Source organism: Hyla sarda, chromosome 2 (genome assembly GCF_029499605.1).
Source record: "Hyla sarda isolate aHylSar1 chromosome 2, aHylSar1.hap1, whole genome shotgun sequence".
In the NCBI taxonomy this organism is placed as follows: domain Eukaryota; kingdom Metazoa; phylum Chordata; class Amphibia; order Anura; family Hylidae; genus Hyla; species Hyla sarda.
In genome coordinates, this window is record NC_079190.1 from 344,030,253 (window position 1) to 344,053,296 (window position 23,044).

Genomic DNA, 23,044 nt, shown 5'->3' on the forward strand with positions numbered 1-23,044 from the left:
TAGCCTTAGATTTCTATCCAGAATTTTCTTCTTTTACCCATAGTCATGGACAAAGTTAAACCCCATTAAGTTGGGCTAATCCTAAGGGATACATTAGGAATAAGTGTCTTATTTTGGCATATTTAGAAATGCCCAACAGGGAGCACATTGCATATGCTTTTCTGTGCCAAAAACTCTTTGCGAGTCTGGCATGACAGTATAGTAATTTATTGAATATTTTTAGGACTTAGACATAATAGCTCATACTGGCTAGTTTTCGTGCAGTTTTTTTTTTCTTTTTCTGAAAAAATGCATCATTGACAGCTTCATACTTATCCATATCCAGTTTTCGTCTATTTGTTTCATCATAAAAACTTTTAAGATGGAATCCCATATTTTATTTTACAAGACATTATAAGAAATGCAGTTATGAGAACAATTAGGCAGGCTTCAATGCAGACAATAAAAGATCCACATGTCGTAAGGCTTCTGGCATTCAGGCTATATACATAGCTAGGAGAAGCTTTAGCACACAGAAAACACTCCTAAGAGCACGCAGCTACAGCTTGGAGCAGCACAGGACAATCCCACACATTTTCCACATCAGAGCACAAATTAGATCACTAGCGTGACATTTGAGGGCAGGCGTCACAAGCAGAAGTTGAAGTGCTTAGGATATTTAGACAGAAGGATGTGACATAGCTAGTTCACGTAGGAAGGAATGAGGATATGACGTTACTTACAGAGGCTCATACACCGTCGTGGCATTAGATTATGTAGCACTTGACTTCACTAATCAGCATGCCATCTGCTAACAGGCCACTTCCTCCAATTTTCTGCAGCCAAGAAAAAAAAAAGGAAAAAACATAAAAGTATATAAGTCCTTTGTTCACACAGTCACATGCAGCCACATTAATTCAGATGCTGTCATTTGAACACAAGAGGTAACACTCGGGGAGCCCTGCACTAAGCTAATAAAATGCTGGCACACCTTCACCTGGGGACAATGTAAAAACTCTGGATAGTTGACGGACATTGATCCTTGAACATTTTTCTTATCACTGTCGGCTCCTTTTATGCTTTAAGAAAATGTTTCCTGTTCAGATCTTCAGTACACAGGAGGGGTCATAAAACAGACAGGGCACTAAAGTTTATAACCTTGTTAAGAGACATGATGACAGAGTAACAAGGCAAACTAGTCAGCTGTGTTGTAATATAATATATATCTCCCAATGCCAAGCGGTACATACAATATATATATATATATATATATATATATATATATATATATATATATATCTCCCAATGTCAAGCGGTACATACAAGGAAACTATCCATGTGTAGAGTTGAGCACCTGTGCTCTGGCACTTTTCTCGATCTACCTTATAACACCCCCTTGCAGTGGTCAGTATTGAACAACCCTGACACATCTGTTCTCACAGGGATTTCTCTTTCCGGTACAATAGGAAGTTACTGTGAGAGGTCTGGGCAGGACAGGACAATACTACAGCACAGAGTATATATATATATATATATATATATATATATATATATATATATATATAATTATTATTTTAGTTTTCAGGAGACCTCATTGCAATATAAAAGTTACATGCAAGACCCTGAGACACAGATCCCCTTTTTTATCATTGCATTGCTTGTTACAGATTTGTGAGAACAAGTCTCTGTGAATGAAAGAAACTATTGTATCATAACTTTTCTATCTTAACATTTAACAGACTGTGGCTTAGTAAATACTTGTGACTCGCTATGTCGTCTGTCATTAGCATTACGTCAGTAGGAGACCGTTCCTGCCATGTGCTTCAAGCAAGTCAGTAGTGATGATTTAACTAGTAAAAGACTGTTCCCTCTGTACTAGCCTCTAAGATACAAAGTAGATATTTAATCTCATTCCTATTTACAAAGCACAAAGAGAAATTCTAAACAGGAATACTACATATCTAATATCACATATGTCCCTATTACATCAGTTTCCTAAATACAAAATTAAGAAAGAAATTTCACTTATTGAACTCACCGAAAAGACGAATGGAAAAGTTACTCGGCTCTTGTTCTAGCCTCATTCTTTCATGCTAGAGGAAAGAGAAAAGAACATTATTCAGCTTTCTGTACATGAACTCCTCTGGTTTCCTCCTGACATCCAGAAGTGACTAGAGACGGCTAGAGTAGAAGCCTTATAGCTGGAATTCCTGAGGGTTTAACCAGCAGCACACAATCCTAGAAGAGCACATTCAATTCCAGTCCTTGAGTCCCTCCACAGAGCCTGCTTTCTGTCAATGCAATTGATAAATCCAGAGTTTCCCATAGAGCTTGGCCTGAAGTGTGTGATTGTCAGATAGGCAGGAATGAGAAAGTTTAGCATAACTCAAGTGCTTGGAGTCTTATAGAGTAGCGCCAATTAGAGGCTGACCAATCACATGCTGCTGGGTGCAAGCGATCACGTCAAAAAAGGGCAGTCCCATCTGAATCAAAGAAGTTCTGAATTACTGAGGTTACACAAAGGACACTCATTCAGAAAAAACTAGGCAGTACTCTGGAGCTGAAAACGCCCAGGAGAAACTGCAGGAAACGCCTCACACAGACACAGATACTGAGCACTGAGCAGCCACTAGCTCATATCTTTCACAGGAAACATGTCTGGCACTTATAGTAGCAGCAGCAGCGTAAAGAAACTACTCACAAAGGAAACAATTAGCTAACTAGGAGGGATGAAGACAGTAAGTGCAGCTAGATGGTGGCCCCTACTGCTCAGTGCATTCCAGTGTCATTGAACGGAAGTTATATTACTTTATTCTACTTTTTATTCTACTTTTTTAAAGTAGAAATGTCACATAAAATAAAAGTACAACAGACAAAAATAATAAAAATAATAGTAAAAGTATAAACAAAAGGACAATCATAAAATTTTGTATGATACTGATACGTGAACTATGTGACCGAAAAAGACTTTCCTCAAGGGCTCAAATAAAATAATATAATATAGATAGGGGAGGGGGTTTATTATTCACTAAATGAGCAACTTTGATGAAGCACAGGAATGTTATGCAATACAAATTCTATGGTATAGTAAACAAAAGTTATCATTTTTGAATTACGACAAATAGTTTCATTCCAATCTGTTTTTGGGTTTTACAAAAACAAAACAAAACAAAAACAATGTGGAAATGTATTGGATAAGAAAGAACAGCAGAACGTAAAGTCCCGTTATTTCCAAGAGAAAAATAAAGTATTGAAGAATTTTCACTGAAGCCAAATGTAAATTTGAGATAAAAAAGACAGCTATTAATTTCATAATGGGGGAGAGAAATCAATGGGTCTAATTTTGATATAATAAGTCTGCTACATATTTATATATATATATATATATATATATATATATATATATATATATATATATACAGTATATATATATATATATATATATATATATATATATATATAATCATTTTAGACACTGACAAATATAAAGCAATGTCAAATGTAATGTTTCCGATGATCTGATTTATAAAACTGGTATTCTATGATGAAAAAGGGCATGCAGTTAAACAGATACTATTAATAAAAAAGATATACAAGCATACAGGTCATGTGTAATGCCTAATATAGCCAAAGGGATGTAATTAACTTGTATACTTCACCAAAACTGTGTCAGATAGAACAGAAGCAATAGCCGAGAGCAAATATGTAAGGACACTGGAACCGTATATATGAAAATTAAACTAAACTAAACTAAAGCAATTTCCAATGAACTACACTGTATGGATAAGTTCACACAGAACAGAAATCCTGCAAATTTATTGCAAATTTCCCCAATTAACTTTAATAGGGAGTCAAAATCTACACCAAATCTGCAACAAATCGCAGCATTGCATCTGTCCTGTGTGACCATACCTCAAAGAGGTGTAAAGAAACCATATGACACCAAATAGGGACCCTACTCAAAATAAGACTATGAACAAATAGGTATGATAAAACTGTAAGTACTGATGCCTAACCTTGTGTAAGGAAATGTGAAAAAATTTACAAAAAACTGTATAAATCTCCTATAGTTTTTATTGTTGTCATCGTTACAATTGATCTAAATACTAAGTTCTTATATTATATATTTCTAATGCCACTAGCCAGCAACAGTAGATTGCTTTTCAGTGTGCCGCAGGTTATCTCTTAGTCAAGTATTATATTGTGTTTTCTTTGACGTGTAAAAAAAATCATTCATTTCCCAATGATCCTATTTAAGAAAAAAAAAAAAAATTTAAAAAATATAAATCCTTCTTTTTTGCCAAACTGCTGTAAACTCCCCTTGGTTGTCAGTAATTCTGTAAAAGGTACCATATCCCTAAGAGTTCACTTATGTTCTTATACAATATCACAGTCTACAGTTTTTATACCCTTGCATCATGGTCTGTATGGAACAAGGAATATCCAAAAGTGTAATAAAAAAAAATGTAAATAAATTGTCAAAAACATGTGGAAAGGTAAAACAGATTTAAAGCAGACTACATGGTTGACATCATCTTTTTTTTATCACCAAGTTTCCTAAACAAATCATACAAGTAATTCTGTTTCTTAAGAAAAATATTTGGGGGTTCAAGATTTTTTTTTTTTTTAATCTCATTTGATTCCTAATGTGCTTAAAAAACAAGGAAATTGCAAGTGAATCACTAGTTTCTGCCACTTGACCCCATTAGGATTTTTTCTCAACATGTTCCCACCTCTCTTTTATTTAGTGAAAATGTTTTTTTTTAAACTCTTTTTCTTTTTGTAGGTTTAATGTTTTTCCTCAATGTAGTGGAACAGGTTAGTGCTACATAAACAGATGTTATCATTACTATATTGCTAAAGCTTAGAACTGTAGGAAGACTCTTTTGCTAACATTTCCCATTACCTTATCCTTGGGCACATCACTTTATTCCGCTTTCTCAGTGTTTTCCAAATACTTTGTCTCCAGCTGTTGCAAAACTACAACTCCCAGCATGCCCGGACAGCCAACGGCTGTCCGAGCATGCTGGGGGTTGTAGTTTTGCAAAAGCTGGAGACACACTGTTTGGAAAACGTTGCTCTATACGGTAATTAATTCATCTATTTAAAGGGGTAATCCAGGAAAAAAACATTTTTTTATATATCAACTGGCTCCAGAAAGTTAAACAGATATGTAAATTACTTCTATAAAAAAAATCTTAATCCTTTCAGTACTTATGAGCTTCTGAAGTTAAGGTTGTTCTTTTCTGTCTAAGTCCTCTCTGATGACACGCGTCTCGGGAACCACCCAGTTTAGAAGCAAATCCCCATAGCAAACCTCTTCTAAACTGGGCGGTTCCTGAGACACGTGTCATCAGAGAGCACTTAGACAGAAAAGAACAACCTTAACATCAGAAGCTCATAAGTACTGAAAGGATTAAGATTTTTTAATAGAAGTAATTTACAAATCTGTTAAACCTTCTGGAGCCAGTTGATATATATAAAAAAGTTTTTTCCTGGATAACCCCTTTAATAACAATCTGTATAAAATCTGTATTTAATATCTTATTTATAAATAAACCACGATACCCACGGAACCATTTTCTAACAATGACTGAGCATGAAAGGTATCTACCGTATTTTTCGCCCTATAGGACGCACCGGCGTATAACACGCACCCGATTTATAGGTGCCAAATCTAAAAAAATAAAGATTCTGAACCCAACAGTGGTCTTCAACCTGCGGACCTCCATATGTTGCAACCGTTGGCTGTCCGGGCATGCTGGGAGTTGTAGTTTTGCAACATATGGAGGTCCGCAGGTTGAAGACCACTGGTATAGGAGGTAGCACTCACGTGTCCCCGCCGCTCCGGACCCGTCACCGGTGCCCTGGATGTTGCTCCATCGCTGTCGCCGCGTCCCTGTGGTGTCCCCGACCCTCCGGACTTCTTCTTCCCCGGGATCCACGCTCTCCGTCGCCGTCATCACGTCGCCGTCATCACGCCGCTCCTATTGGATGACGGCGTGCGCGGCGACGTGATGACGTCGAAGGAGAGCGCAGGGGATCCCGGCACGGAGAAAACACCGAGGAGGCAGGTAAGGTCCCTCCCGGTGTCCTGTAGGCTGTTCGGGACACCGCGATTTCACTGTGGCGGTCCTGAACTGCCCGACTGAGCAGCCGGGTTAGTGTTATTTTCGCTTCAGACGCGGCGGTTAGCTTTGATCGCCGCGTCTGAAGGGTTAATACAGGGCATCACCGCGATCGGTGATGTCCTGTATTAGCGGCGGGTCCCGGCCATTGATGGCCGCAGATATTCGCCGTATAAGATGCACCAACTTTCCCCCCCAGTTTTGGGGAAGAAAAAGTGCGTCTTATACGGCGAAAAATACGGAATCTATCTTACATATCCACTTGGGCTTGTTTATGTATTTTTATATACATAGGGAATTTTTGTTTCTTGGTATTGACTGTGCACCATCTCTATAGATTTTTAGGTACTTCTATTTGGTTACCAAATACAAAAATGGCACTAGATAAGACACGTATGAGGCTGATTTGCATAAAATAATTGAATTCTGTTCCACCTGCAAGAAAGCTCAAGTTAGTCATTTGTGCTATGTCAAGAATTAAAAAAATGCTAGGACTTTTTTTTTTTTTTTGTAATTCTTTTCTAATAATAAGAAGAAGATATTACAGGTATGAGGAGTACCATACGTTATAACATGCAAAACCATGGAATTTTAATGTGGTGGTAAAAAAAAATCCCCCAAAAAAATCGCTAACTGCTTCTATACATCGGTGACTCATGACGAAAGAATGTGAAATGTGTACTTTGGTATTGTATCAATAAAAAGGGCACACCTTCCACAAAAATGTCTGCAGCAATAAACTGACACTTCAAAGCAAGTGTGAACATTTCAGCTCTATCGCTTATGATAGTTCAGCGTAGGTGGAGGGAGAATCTAATCTCTTCTGAAAAGTCCAATATAGTACTTCAGTGCATTTCCGATCTAAGAATAACACTAGAGCCAATTGTAGAACCACTGCATTAGAGCTGGAGGTAAGTCATAGCAAAGTAAAGAGGGGCAAGACAAAAAACGACCATTGTTCTGCACCTGAAGGCTTTTCATATATGTACATGCAAGATGCAAGCTCATACCATATTCTGAATTATCAATTAAATAAAATGATACCGCCTATGATACCATCAATATAATATACATATTTATTAGAGGTTCCCAGAATAATGAATTATCCTAATAATTCTTCTATTTTGGGACCAAATTCTCATACCCTTGCAAGCAAAAATCAGTCTTCCTCTCTACAGTTAAAGGAATCTTATGATGAGGGTAATATTTAGTATGTTCCCATTTACTACACACACACTGTATGTATATATATATATATATATATATATATATATATATATTTTTTTTTTTTATCTGTGGTGTGATGTGAAACGGGCTGTCCATGCTCGGCAACCATCAAACCGAACTGAACTGGAGATGGAAGGAGGAATGGTCCAAAATCCCTTCCCTCAGAATCCACACATTTATTACAGACTATAAGAAGCGTCTAGAGCAGTGGTCTTCAACCTGCGGACCTCCAAATGTTGCTAAACTACAACTCCCAGCATGCCCGGACAGCCATCGGCTGTCCGGGCATGCTGGGAGTTGTAGTTTTGAAACATCTGGAGGTCCGCAGGTTGAAGACCACTGGTCTAGAGGCTGTTACTTCCGCTAAAGGAGGCTCAACTCAATATTAATGTGATATTTCTGTCGGGGTGCACAAATTTATGCACCTGTCTATTCTTGTTTCGATGCAGATTGCACATTTTCTGTTCATCCAATAAACCTTATTTCAGATATTTGATTGATTTGAAAATTAAACAGCTGATCCAAACACCCAATTATTTATAAATGAAAATTATGGAAATTGTCAGGGTGTCTGAACTTTTGCATACGACTGTGTATATATACAGTGTGTGTATATATATATATATATATATATATATATATATATATATATCTATATATACACTTTTTTAAATATTTTTTTTAATATTAATAAATAAGAAGGGCATGTTCACTAGAATTGCAGATGCTGCAGCTTTTATGCTATGCATTATATGCTGTAGATTTTATGCTGTGTAAATCAATATGATTAAATATCTGGGCAAAGAATAAAACCTGCAGCGTACAAGCTTCATGTGAACATGCCCGGTGAATGTCCAGCTTTGTAGAGATGAATGATAATAATAGCTTATTGCATGAAGAACAACTCCGCACTACAACGAAATTATCTCATTAACCCATTCACTAGGGAGATAGATTCAGTAACCCTACAGGAATGCATGGAATTTCCTGCAGGGGGAATGGTGGGGAATTCCTGGCAGCCCTGCAGGATTATTTTCAGACCCCTCCTGCTTGTAAGGCAAGGTGGTGGGGGGTTGATGACAATAACATTATGTTAGGGAATTCCTTGCCAATACAAAAAATATTCATATAGCCACAAAGGCAACCTGTCTCAGGATGTAAGATGCATTTCCATTGGCAGGTAGACTCCCTCTCTCTTTATGTAGATGGTATCACCAAATGCACAACCTGTAACAGGGTTCCCAAACAGCCTAGTACTATATTTAATATGGTACCTGCTTATGTGGCAGAGGGGTTTTTGGACCCTCTTCAGATACCACCTACAGCTACGCTACATATGACTTAACAGCTGCTCCTCACATACTCCTGAGATATAAAATACCTGTGTTCAGGACTGGTTATTTGTTCAATAAATGCCTTAGTTAGGTGCCTGTATTATAATCTTATCTTTCGTCAGTTGCTTTTATCCATTGCCAATAGCATTCTATTTGTGTCGCATATGAAACTAAAGACACATGCTGCTTTGTGTGATTCTGATCAATATATGACTGATCACCAGAGCATGGAATACCCACTAGGGAAGAGAAACGTCTTCTGAAGAGACAATGGCTGCTTACGTAACATTTAAAGACCTTGATATATTGTCCCCACAGTGGACAGCTTCACATTATTTCCCTGTGGCAGCGATTCAAAGGACAATCTACGACAATGATGTATCTCATAATGCGAGGACTGCGTCATGTTTAGAAAACAGACTTTACACAGTTTATGGTAAAAGTTTACTGGCTGGAATGTCTCAGACAAGCCAGAAGCGGAGCAAAAAGAAAAAGTTGTTATTTTTGGGCAATTGCATAGCGCTATAGCCCGACATCAAATTTTTACTTGCCTAATTATTTTCCGTAGCGGAGTAGAGGAACTAAAGTTCCAAAACTAAGAAGGAGGACAGGGATGTGGCAGATCTGAATCATGCACTCATGACTAATTCCAAATGCATTTTTCTCTTTTAAAATGTAAGTATTTCTCAGTGGTGGGTAAAGAAAAAAAAAAGACTGGAACGGGCTGAATCACAGTAATTACCTACTCATTCTGACATGTACTAATGCTCTTAAAGTTGCCTCACTCCTTTAAGAGGAAAAAAAAGCAAACAACAGTATAAGAGCGCAGAAACAATGCATACAATTTGTTATGTTGATCAGAGCAATCAATTGCTAATGTCTGTTTTTACGTAATCTGCTCGGTTATCAATATCAATGTATTAGCAGCGGCAGGCTTCAACACTGCGATTTCTAAAGAAATTAGTCATTCCGTAAACATCATGTTCTAGACGCAAGAACAATTTAAATGGAAGACAAAAAAAAGCACTCAACAGTGGCAGTGACTGGGGAATATGGCTCTTTTCCCACTATGCTTAAACCCTCAGGAACCTGCTTTACAGATGTACTGCAATCTTTGTACCTGTACTCATAATATAATCAGCAAAGTGAACTGCCGTAATCACATAGCAACTACATCAGAGCAGATCTTACAAGAATGCCAATACCTCTTCATGTCTGTATCCTGCTATGTAATTTACTGCTCCTTCATGTGTCAATAGGATAAAGAGAAGGAGATAAGAATTGTGCTCATTTGCTGGCACCCCATCAACTACCTACATGAAGCACTGTGCTCTTCCACATGGAAATGCTCAACGGCAGAAAACTGGGAAGTTGCCGCAATGCTGTAAATATTTTACATGTATTGTGACATCACTCATCTTCACAGGATTAAAGGGAATCTGTCAGATGTATTTGCTGCAGACACCATTGGTTAGCTCTTAGGGTATAAAAGCAACTTATAAAATGTAATTTTTATTTCTTAGCCAGGTGTCATGGAGGCGGAGTTGAGGCACTCACCACAGCCTGGCACATCTCCTTGTTCACCTTCACCTCTTTGCCCCTCTTTGACTGATGTACATGGTTTTGTTAGTCAGTCAAGGATGGGCTTGGAGAAAAGGATAAGAGAGGAGGTGTGCCAGGCTATGGCACTTAAGCAGTTCGGCCTTACCTCCTTGACACTAGGCTGAGAAATATAAAGGCAATTTTAGAAGTTTCATCATCAGCTCCAGGAAAGGTCTAGTTTGCTTTTATACCCTGCAAGCTATTCAATGACATCTGCAGCTCATAGCAGCAAATACAGCTGAAAACAAGACCTTTCCTATTTCCCCTTTTAAATAGTCTGTGGTAAAGATTTATTAAGCTGTCCTATAGTAAGATTCTCTTTGTTACCCATAGCAACCACACACAGTTCAGCTGTCATTTCCCATGTTGCTCTCGTGAATTAAAAGCTGAGCTGGGATTGGTTGCTAAGGGCAACATAAAAATTAAGAGAATAACAAAAGGTAGTCCATTGATTCAAGGTGGCAGTAAACTTTTCATGGGTCCCACAAGCCCAACAGGTAAGCTCCTCTTTCCTGCAGATCTGGTAATATTATCTATCCACTGTTGGGTGGATGAGGTTGTGATATTAAGTCATAGGAGAGGAATAGGCAGCTTGGCAGCTGTGATCATATCGGTGGGTAAAGAATGTTTAGAGGGACGTAATAAGGGCATTGGGAGGGCCAACGTCACCAAAGGTAGATGAGATATTAGAGGAGCTTATCTGATTGATTTTTCCCTCCACCTCTTTCCAGAAGAATTGAGTCAGCTGAAAATCACACCATATGTGTGACAAGATGCCCGTCTCCTCGTGACAGCGCCAGCACAGCTTCAAGTGAGAGAGTACCATGTGGTGTAACCATTCAGGCATGTTGTACCAATGGGAGAGAAGCTTAAAATAATTCTCTTGGGTTTTGATGCATCTTGAGAAGCCATGGGAGTTGTGTAGAACAAAACTCTGTTCGTCTTCCAAAAGGGTTAGGTGGAGATCTTGTTCCCATGAAGAGAGATATAGTGGTGGGAGGGAAGAGTGTAGTATAATAGTAAGAAAGGTGTACCATGGTGTTTTCTAAGCCGAATTCCACTAAGTAGAGTCCTTAGGGTCTTCTGCAATAGAAATTCAACTGCTTTTCTGCACTTAAATCTGCAGTGGTAAATCCCCAACAAACTGTGTGGATTTTGATGTGGACTTGAAGATTATGGTATGTATATGCAATGTTAAAATATATATTACTGGGGATCCACAGAAAAATCTGCAACTCTGCAGACTGATTACATATTTTGTCCTTTCCATTGAGGTCAATAGGAAAAATCCACAGCGTATGTGCAATTTTCATATAGATTTTGGGGGAGATTTATCCAAACCTGTCCTACGGCAAAGTTGACCAGCTGCCCATAGCAACCAATCATATTGCTTCTTTCATTTTAAAAAGGACCTCAGAAAAATGAAAGAAGTGATCTGATTGGTTGCTTTGGACAACTGGTCAATTTTTCATTTGGACAGGTTTTGATAAATCTCCCTCTTTGTGTAGATTTTTACACAAAATGTGGGTGAGATCTTGATGATAAGCGGGGATAGGGAGCGATCAGAACAGAAGCTGTGGGGGATTAGGGTAGGTATCTATCACTATTTTTATTTTTACACCACTTTTTATTCCTGGATAACCCCTTTAAGAAGAAGATTGGGAGTTACAAAGTTACATAGCTGTCCAAAGTTGTCTATTGCCCCATGGATAGAATAAATGTCCATATATATATTGTCTTAAAGGAAAAAAAATGAATAAAGGATAATGGAAAAAAATAGTTAATGAGGCTGATGCCAACTTCCCTATAACAAAGGAAAAAATCCTTCCCTATTTAAATATAGCAGTAAGAATAAATCCTTGGAGCAATATTCTATCCACACAAATCTAGTATCTATAACTAGTAATATTATATTTTTCAAGAAAGGTATCCAGGCCCCCTTATGCAATGAGTCCATAGTCTCACTGCTCTTACAGTAAAGTGAAGATGGTGAAATCTTCTTTCCTCTGCACGTAGAGTATGCCCCCTTGTTAGGTTTACAGATCTCTGTACTGTCCATTCATATACAGTCATGGCCGTAAATGTTGGCACCCCTGAAATTTTTCATGAAAATTAAGTATTTCTTACAGAAAAGGATTGCAGTAACACATGTTTTGCTATACACATGTTTATTCCCTTTGTGTGTATTGGAACTAAACCAAAAAAGGAGGAAAAAAAGCAAATTGGACATAATGTCACACCAAACTCCAAAGATGGGTTGGACAAAATTATTGGCACCCTTTCAAAATTGTGGAAAAATAAGATTGTTTCAAGCATGTGATACTCCTTTAAACTCACCTGGGACAAGTAACAGGTGTGGGCAATATAAAAATCACACCTGAAAGCAGATAAAAAGGAGAGAAGTTCACTTAGTCTTTGCATTGTGTGTCTGTGTGTGCCACACTAAGCATGGACAACAGAAAGAGAAGAAGATAACTGTCTGAGGACTTGAGAACCAAAATTGTGGAAAAATATCAACACTCTCAAGGTTACAAGTCCATCTCCAGAGACCTAGATTTGCCTTTGTCCACAGTGTGCAACCTTATCAAGAAGTTTGCAACCCATGGCACTGTAGCTAATCATCCTGGGTATGGAAGGAAGAGAAAAATTGATGAAAGGTATCAATGCAGGATAGTCTGGATGGTGGATAAGCAGCCCCAAACAAGTTCCACAAATATTCAAGCTGTCCTGCAGGCTAAGGGAGCATCAGTGTCAGCACAAACTATCTGTCGACATTTAAATGAAATGAAACGCTATGGCAGGAGACCCAGGAGGACCCCCCTGCTGACACAGAGACATTAAAAAGCAAGACTACATTTTGCCAAAATGAACTTGAGTAAGTCAAAATCCTTCTGGGAAAACGTCTTGTGGACAGATGAGACCAAGATAGAGCTTTTTGGTAAAGCACATAATTCTACTCTTTACTGAAAAGGGAATGAGGTATACAAAGAATAGAACACAGTACCTACAGTGAAATATGGTGGAGGTTCAATGATGTTTTGGGGTTGTTTTGCTGCCTCTGGCACTGGGTGCCTTGAATGTGTGTAAGGCATCATAAAATCTGAGGATTACCAACGGATTTTGGGTCGCACTGTACAGCCCAGTGTCAGAAAGCTGGGTTTGCATCCGAGATCTTGGGTCTTCCAGCAGGACAATGACCCTAAACATACGTCAAAAAGCACCCAGAAATTGATGGCAACAAAGCCCTGGAGAGTTCTGAAGTGGCCAGCAATGAGTCCAGATCTAAATGCCATTGAACATCTGCGCCCTTCCAATAAGAGAGACCTTGAGCAATTTGCAACGGAAGAGTCGTCCAACATTTCGGCTGAGAGGTGTAAGAAGCTCATTGATGGTTATAGGAAGCGACTGATTTCAGTAATTTTTTACAAAGGGTGTGCAACCAATTATTAAGTTAAGAGTGCCAATAATTTTGACCAGCCCATTTTTGGAGTTTGGTGTGACATTATGTCTAATTTGCTTTTTTTCCTCCCTTTTTTTTGTTTAGTTACAATACACACAAAGGGAATAAACATGTGTCTAGCAAAACATGTGTTACTGCAATCCTTTTCTGTGAGAAATACTTCATTTTCTTGAAAAATTTCAGGGGTGCCAACATTTACGGCCATGACTGTATTTGTACATTGTAATCAGATCGCCCTTAAAATGTCTTTTTTTTCTAATTAGATAACCTTGAGTGTGATAAGCTGCCTTGGTATTTAAATCCACTGATTCTATTCTCTGAACTCGCTTCAGTTCAGTGATCTAGGCCCCTAAGCATGAAAGAGGACTTGTGGCCAACCACCATAAAAGGTGAGTGTATTATCCTTACATAGCTTGAGGTGCCACAATCACACACAGTTTTACAGTTTCTTTATAGGCCCCTCCATTTCCAAGATAAGTGGGTTTATAATTTGACAATTTAGGGAATCAGTGATGATTTAGGGAATTTAGGGAATCAGTGATGAGTGTGAGCCTTATTTCAATAATGGGAGTGAATATCAGGTGATGGGTGGAATTATATAGACAGGGGGATTAGATGTTTTATTTTGAGGGGTGTGTGTGTCTAATACACCTCCCTGACTGTATTATCCCACCCAGGGCACCCTAAACTATTTAAAGATCAAAGAGGCATGGCCTAGACGTTTTCCGTGCCCTAGGGCTGCATTGCCTTTGTGGTCTGAATGCCTGACGACCCCCCCCCCCTTGGTGTTTGATAGAAATGTAGTACTAAGCTCTGTTTAAGTTCCACGCCAGTGCCATTGTTTCCAATTGCAGCGCGTGGTGAACTGTTGAAGCCAAAGCCTCTGTTCTTACTCTCAATGCACCGAGACCTGCATGTCCATAAAACAGTAAGGGGGCCTTATTTTGTGCTAGTAGTTCAGTGATTATAGGGGTGACAAATTTTAATTCATTCTTGAGGTCATGGCCAATTACAAACCACTATGGCCATGATACACTTAAAAGGAAACTGACAGCCGGTTCACCCACACTAAAACCAATACATGGGGTTATAGTGCGGGTAAACCAAACACCTTTTGTATAAGGCTCCCTTGCTAATAGCTGGCTTTGTGCAATGGAGGCGGGACTCGGCATGCTGGGTATGCTGGAATTTAGATGCAAACTGATTTTTGTACTTGCAGCCGAGTGCAGTGCTTGGGCGAGTGCTGCAGCCTTTTCATTATTTATGGCGGTTTTTATACCAGTGCCTACTTGCATATTTCATACTTTCATAGCAGCTGTGTTGGTTAAAGTGGACTGGGGAATTTATTGTTTATAGGGAACCTGTCACCAGTTTTATGCTGCCCAAACTGCAGGCAGCATAAAACTGTTGTAGGTATTGCTAGTCTGGGACACTATGATTTACTCTGAGATGCTTAGGTGTAATCATAGTTTTAAAATGCAGCAAGGTCCCGGGTAAGTAGTCCACAGGGCAGGTACCGGTGGCTGCTCCCCGCCTGGCTGGCTTAAGTGATGTGTCTTTCTCTTTACACTGCTATGAAAAGACTCGTCACTCAAGCTGGTCGGATGGGGAGCAGCCACACGTACATGTCCCAAGGACTACTTACCTAGGTCCCAGCAACATTTTTTAAACTAAGATTACTCTGAGACACCTGAGCGTCTCAAAGTAAACCATAGTGTCCTGGACTGGCAATACCTGCACCAGTTCTATGCTGCCCATGGTTTGGACAGCCTAAAACTGGTGACAGGTTCCTTTAAAAAAATATGCATATAAACATATAACCTATGTACATCTGCAATGTAATCTATAATTGAAGCATATTATACTTTTGTTTCTACTGTTCTCCAAGAATAGCACAAAGTAAGCCTTCATCGTTAGTTCCATCAAATTTGACAGAAAGAATAGCACAGTATGCAATTCTACTCAATATATAGAGTGTCAGTATCATGCACCAGCATCATATTGCAGTGCAAAAAGTTAAAGGGAACCTGTCAAATGTTTGGTACTGCCCGAACCACATGCAGCTCTGACTACAATGTACTATGATTTATTCTCAAATGTTGCAGTTTTTCATAGAAATTATAGTTGTAAAAATGAGACAGGAACCAGGTATGTAGTCAAGTAGGTGGCTGCCCACTGGCTTTCCTCATCTTGCTGAGCTTGACTGGAAGAGTCCTGCCAATAGACTCCAGCTAGGTAGGGATCAGGGCAAAGATCTGCCACTTTGACTGCACACCCACTTCCAGGTTTATTGTTAAAACAATGATTTCTCTGAAAAAGCGCATGATTTCCGAGTTTACTGTAGTGAGAAAATCCATGCCCATGGTTCAGGCTGCATAAAACAGCTGACCAGTTCCATTTAACACCTGCTAAGCAAGTAACAATTACATTTTAAGATATTAGAAAAAGTTGTTTTACATTAGTAAGGCTATTCAAGATGTTAATGGGAAGAGCAGAAGGCTTTTCCTTTAAAAAAAAAAAAGAGAGAGAGAGAATTGGCCGTGCTGCACATGTCACACAGTGAGACAGCATGGTCTGTGTAGGAAATAGGCAGTGGAACAAATTCTAGCCATCCTCTGAGCACTTGTATGACATCACTCGCTTCGTAACATGTGCTCGGCAAAGAAAGTAGATGAGCGGTTTATCTAATACCAGTATCTGACTATTAGTTATGCTATAGAGTAGTGTTATGTCTTGGTTTTCCTTTAGTGGGTAGAAAAGCCTCACATCATAGATGAATTCTTGAGAAGCACAAGGTAATGGCCAGAGCTGGGAGCCATGGGATATTTTAGATAAAAAAAGTATTGCTTGTTTTACAGATTAGTTCTTCATTGTGCTTCTAGATGACAATCTGGCTACACCTCTTAAAGGTGTCAGAGGAAAAGAATATGAAAAGCAGCAATCCCCACCCACTATCATTTGAGAACAGCAGCCCACGCACTATACACACCCAGCATCCTGCAGCACACCCTTAGTTACACACTAGGAATTCAGTGCTGGAAACTCAGGATATGCAGCAACGCTATCCTTTACAATCTCTGGCCAGAATGCCACAGGGCAATACAGCGTGACCTATACCCTTCTGGTCAGGCTTCCTCAGTGTATTCTATGAGTGGGCAGGCTGATGGTGTCAGTACTTCCCACAGCCCCACCAGACTGCAGCCGCCCTTATCCTGGAAATTACAAGCCCCTGTACTTTTAAACATTCCATTCTCAGCTAACACCAACAGGGTTTCCTGCTCCACTCCCTAACTTCAGGTCTTGTAATAATCCTCCTCCCATGTAACACCTTTCACTAACTTTCAGACGTTTAACTCTTAAATCCCTAGTTTGTCTTCTGTTGTCTAGACGTTTGCGTTCCTCAATACAGAATGTACTTAACCCAGAATAACAATTTAGAAAAAAAATAAATAAATAAAACTGTAGCTTAATATTTTATAATATGGTCATTTTCTTTTAACCCATTTAGGACACAAGGCGTATGGGTATGCCCTTGTGTCCAGGTCTTAAGGACGCAGGGCATATCTGTACTCCCTGGTCCCGCTACCGGTGTTTGAAGCGCGCTCACAGGCTGAGCACACTTCAAACCTGGTGGGTCCCGAGTGCTATCAGCAGCCAGGACCCAGGGTTGATGCCTGGCATTAACCCCTTAGAAGCCAAGATCAAAGTTTATTGCAGCGTCTAAAATGCTGGTTTAACGTGCCGGGACCATCACGGTGAAAGCGCAATGTACAGATCAGCTGAGAGGATGGCGGGAGGGCCCTTGCCATCCTTCTCACCTTCCGATCGGTGCTCTGAAGCTCCCAGCCAGCCATGGCAGTCTGGAGCAGCAGAGTACCAATAACACTGATCAATGCTGTGCTATGGCATAGCATTAAACAGTGTATGCAACTGAAAGATTGCATGTTATAGCCCCCTATAGGGACAAAAAAAAGTAAAATATGTCAAAAGTTAATAAATGAGAATAAGCCCCTCCCCTAATAAAACTTTGAATCACCCTCCATTTTCTGTTTTTTTACATAAAATAATGTAATTAAGCATATACAAATGTGGTATCACTGCATGCGTAAATGTATGAACTATGAAAATATTAGGTTAGTTAAGCTGCATGGTCGATGGTGTACACGTGAAAAAATAGCAAAGTCCAAAATTGTGTATTTTGGAAACTTAATATACTATAAAAAAATTTATAAAAAGCGATCAAAAAGTCTCATCAAAACAAAAATGGTACCGATAAAAACTACAGATCATGGCGCAAAAAAGCACTCATATAGCCCCATATGCGGAAAAATAAAAAAGTTATAGGGGTCAGAAGGTGACAATTTTAACCCCTTAAGGACCACGGACGTATGAGTACGTCCCTGCGCCCTGGGTCTTAAGGACCAGGGACGTACTCATACGTCCGTGGGAATTCCGGCCCCTGCCGCGTGCCGGGCGGGGACCGGGCCGGGGTGACTGCTGATATGCTGCACCCCTCGCAAATGCCCAAATGTCGGTGATCGCCGCAAATCGCAAGTGAATTCACACTTGCGATTTGCAGCTATTCCGGGTCATATGGGTCTATAGTGACCCGGTGACCCGGAAAATAAAGGGGATCGCGGATGTCCTAGACACCCACAATCCCCTTGAAGCAATAGGAGTGAGGTTGCAGAGGTGCCACCCCTCCTATCTCTGCTATTGGTGGTCTAGATGTGACCACCAATAGCAGATCGGGGCGAAGGGGTTTACTTTCGGTTTCCCCGTTCTTCCCACCCACAATAGGCGGGGCAGGACAGGGAAACCGACAGGGACCGGCGCCGAAGATCCACTTACCCATTGGCGATGGCAGCGGGCGACGATCAGCGGCGGCAGAGGGCGACGATCGGCAGAAGAAGAGGACGGCGACGCAGCTCCCTGGATCCAACGGAAGCCGGTGAGTTACTTAGCAACATCTGGAGGGCTACAGTCTGAGACCACTATAGTGGTCTCTAAACTGTAACCCTCCAGATGTTGCAAAACTACAACTCCCAGCATGCACGGTCTGTCAGTACATGCTGGGAGTTGTAGTATTGAAACAGCTGGAGGTTTGTCGTCCCCCCCCATGTGAATGTACAGGGTACATTCACACTGGCGGGTTTACAGTAAGTTTACTACTTCAAGTATGAGCTGCGGCAAATTTTTCGCCGCACCGCAAACTCCTAGCGGTAAATTCACTGTAAACCTCCGCCAGTGTGAGTGTACCCTAAAAACAATACACTACACTACACTACACTAACACACAATAAAGAGTAAAACACTACATATACACCCCCTTACACTGTCCCCCCAATAAAAATAAAAAACGTATTGTACGGCAGTGTTTCCAAAACAGAGGCTCCAGCTGTTGCAAAACAACAACTCACAGCATTTCCGGACAGCCACTGACTGTCCAGGCATGCTGGGAGTTTAGCAACAGCTGGAGGCACCCTGTTTGGGAATCACTGGCGTAGAATACCCCTATGTCCACCCCTGTGCAATTCCTAATTTAGTCCTCAAATGCGCATGGCTCTCTCTCACTTCAGAGCCCTGTCGTATTTCAAGGAAGCAGTTTAGGGCCACATATGGGGTATCTCCGTACTCGGGAGAAATTTCACTACTAATTTTGGGGGCTTTTTTTCCTTTAACCCCTTATGAAAAAGAAAAGTTGGGGTCTACACCAGCCTGTTAGTGTAAAAAAAAAAAAATTTTTTTACACTAACATGCGGGTGTTGTCCTTTACTTTTTATTTTCACGATAGGTAAAAGAAAAAAAAGACCCCCAAAATTTGTAACGCAATTTCTCCTGAGTACAGAAATACCCCATATGTGGGCATAAAATGTTCTGCGGACGCACAACAAGGCTCAGGAGTGAGAGCGCACCATGTACATTTGAGGCCTAAATTGGTGATTTGCACAGGGGTGGCTGATTTTACAGCGGTTCTGACATAAACCCAAAAAAATAAATACCCACATGTGACCCCATTTTGGAAACGACACCCCTCACGAAATGTAACAAGGGGTATAGTGAGCCTGAACACCCCACAGGTGTTTGACAAATTTTCATTAAAGTTGGATGGGGAAATTTAAAAAAAAATCTTTTTTTCACTAAAATGCTGATGTCACCCTAAATTAGGGGAAAATAGGAAAAAATCCCCCCAAAATTTGTAACCCCATTTCTTCTGAGTAAGAACATACCCAATATGTGGATGTAAAGTGCTCTATGGGTGCACTACAATGCACAGAAGAGAAGGAGCGCCATTGGGATTTTGAAGAGAAAATTTGTCCGGAATTGAAGGCCACTTGTGTTTACAAAGCCCCCATGGTAACAGAACAATGGACCCCCCCCACATGTGACCCCATTTTGGAAACTACACTCCTCATGTAATGTAATAAGGGGTACAGTGAGCATTTACACCCCACAGGTGTCTGACAGATTTTTGGAACAGTGATCCGTGAAAATGAAAAATTTTATTTTCCATTTGCACAGCCCACTTTTCCAAAGATCTGTCAAATGCCAGTGGGGTGTAAATGCTCACTGCACCACTTATTAAATTCTGTGAGGGGTGTAGTTTCCAAAATAGGGTCACATGTGGGGGGGGGGGGTCCACTGTTCTGGCACCACGGGGGGCTTTGTAAATGCACATGGCCCCTGACTACCATTCCAAACGAATTCTCTTTCCAAAAGCTCAATGGTGCTCCTACTCTTCTGAGCATTGTAGTTCGCCCGTAGTGCACTTCAGGTCAACTTATGGGGTACCTCCATACTCAGAAGAGATGGGGTTACAAATTTTGGGGGGTATTTTCTGCTATGAACCCTTGCAAAAATGTGAAATTTGGGGGGAAACACACATTTTAGTGACATTTTTTTTTTTTACATATGCAAAAGTTGTGAAACACCTGTGGGGTATTAAGGCTCACTTTATTCCTTGTTACGTTCCTCAAGGGGTCTAGTTTCCAAAATGGTATGCCATGTGTTTTTTTTTTTGCTGTTCTGGCACCATAGGGGCTTCCTAAATGCGACATGCCCCCCAAGTAAAATTTGCTCTCAAAAAGCCAAATATCACTCCTTCTCTTCTGAGCATTGTAGTTCGCCCGTAGTGCACTTCGGGCCAATTTATGGGGTACCTCCATACTCAGAAGAGATGGGGTTACAAATTTTGGGGGGTATTTTCTGCTATTAACCCTTGCAAAAATGAGAAATTTGGGGGGAAACACACATTTTAGGCGCACTTAATTCCTTGTTACTTTCCCCAAGGGGTCTAGTTTCCAAAATGGTATGCCATGTGGTTTTATTTTTGCTGTTCTGGCACCATAGGGGCTGCCTAAATGCAACTTGCCCCCCAAAAACCATTTCTGAAAAACATACTCTCCAAAATCCCCTTGTCGCTCCTTCGCTTCTGAGCCCTCTACTGCGCCCGTCGAACAATTTACATAGACATATGAGGTATGTCCTTACTCAAGATAAATTGGGCTACAAATATAAGTATACATTTTCTCGTTTTACCCCTAATAAAAATGTAAAAATTGGGTTTACAAGAACATGCGAGTGTAAAAAATGAAGCTTGTGAATTTTCTCCTTCTCTTTGCTGCTATTCCTGTGAAACACCTAAAGGGTTAAAACACCTACTAAATGTCATTTTGAATACTTTGGGGGTGCAGTTTTTACAATGGGGTCATTTGTGGGGTATTTCTAATATGAAGACACTTCAAATCCACTTCAAACCTGAACTGGTCCCTGAAAAATAGTGAGTTTGAAAATTTTGTGAAAAATTGGAAAATTGCTGCTGAACTTTGAAGCTCTCTGGTGTCTTCCAAAAGTAAAAACACGTCAATTTTATGATGCAAACATAAAGTAGACATATTGTATATGTGAAAAAAAATGTAAATATTTTGAATATCCATTTTCCTTACAAACAGAGAGCTTCAAAATTTTCACATTTTTCACCAAGAAAGGATGCAAGTTACAATTTTTTTTTACCACTATGTTAAAGTAGAATATGTCACGAAAAAACAATTTCGGAATCAGAATGATAACTAAAAGCATTCCAGAGTTATTAATGTTTAAAGTGACAGTGGTCAGATGTGCAAAAAATGGCCGGGTCCTAAGGTGTAAAATGGCTGGGTCCTTAAGAGGTTAAAGGGGTAATTACGGGGAAGTTAAGAAAAATAAAAATGCCCCAAAGCCACCACAATACCTGTGTGGTTTTGGCAGCTCCTCTGGCCCCTGTTGTCTCCTAAATACTTTTTTCCTTGTTTGCAGGGCAGACAACAACTCCCAGAAGTCAGTGCAGCTCTGTGTAATCTTGGGAATAAACCTTCCTTGATTTTATCTGGTTTCCTACTGAGTTTATCCTGCACCTGTGGAATCGGCGTTCCTCTCTGAAGCCTCCCTTATCCTGTGCAATTATCTCTGCCGGAGGGCTGCGAATGACTCTATATATATATGTGTTTGCCATTGTTGTGTATGTCGGTACACAACTATATGGGGTAGGCAGCTTTCAAGCCTGTTTTGTTTTTAACCCTTTTATCTCGTTTATCACACCAAGGAGTGCTCTCTTTTTATTCATAGATCAGCTCTGTGTAATGGCTGCCAGCCACCTGCTTTCACTATCTGTGTGCATGTTCACACTGCAGCTCACACACTGTACAGTTCTTTTCATCCTTCCTCCAGCAATAAATCATGTTATGCTTTGAATGACAGCAGTAAGTGATAAGACTACAGCAATCTTCACTCAGCTTCTCTCACAGAGAGGAGAGGGGATCTGTGGCTGTGAAGCCAGGAATCATGTGATGCTTGTCTCTGTGTAAACCCCTCACTGACTTAGCCCCCACCCTCCTGTCAAGATACAGTAGTTGGCTGGATGTAAGTGACAGCTGAAAACTGCTGTATATAGCTGATGAATGATATTTAGACAAATACATAGGTTGGTGAGAGGGAAAGGATGGGCTATGGGTTTAGTTCCCTGGAATATCCCTTTAAGGGGTTAAGTGCTTAATAAAAGCAGCCACAACAACAGTTTTCAAACTGTGGACCTCCAGATCTACCACACGGCTTCTTTTTCTGTAGCTTAGTGGTCATGAAACTGTGGACCTCCAGATTTTGCAAAACTACAATCTCCAGCATGCACGGAAGCCATAGCAATTGCATGGGTTCCTATTGTGGTACATATGCCCTTGGTCACTGCACCTTGATGTCTTATTAAACTTATCTTAAGGTCAAGAAAGACTTCAGCAGTGCTTGAATCACAATGAAGTCAACCTGTTATGATCAATAAACTA

At 40.2% G+C, this 23,044-nt stretch overlaps 2 long non-coding RNA genes across 2 annotated transcripts in view; one reads left to right on the top strand and one right to left on the bottom strand.

Moving 5' to 3' along the window:
* Positions 1-574: 574 nt before the first annotated feature.
* LOC130356512 (uncharacterized) overlaps positions 575-23,044 on the bottom strand; it is a 147,233-nt gene continuing 124,763 nt past the window's right edge. Inside the window, exons 4-5 of the long non-coding RNA XR_008888904.1 lie at positions 2,018-2,072; positions 575-815 (exon numbers count right to left, since the gene is read on the bottom strand). This is a non-coding gene — a long non-coding RNA (uncharacterized LOC130356512). The remainder of the gene's footprint in view (positions 816-2,017; positions 2,073-23,044) is intronic.
* The window catches only part of LOC130356513 (uncharacterized), a 48,029-nt gene continuing 35,399 nt past the window's right edge, over positions 10,415-23,044 (top strand). Inside the window, exons 1-3 of the long non-coding RNA XR_008888905.1 lie at positions 10,415-10,767; positions 11,397-11,448; positions 14,063-14,119. This is a non-coding gene — a long non-coding RNA (uncharacterized LOC130356513). The remainder of the gene's footprint in view (positions 10,768-11,396; positions 11,449-14,062; positions 14,120-23,044) is intronic.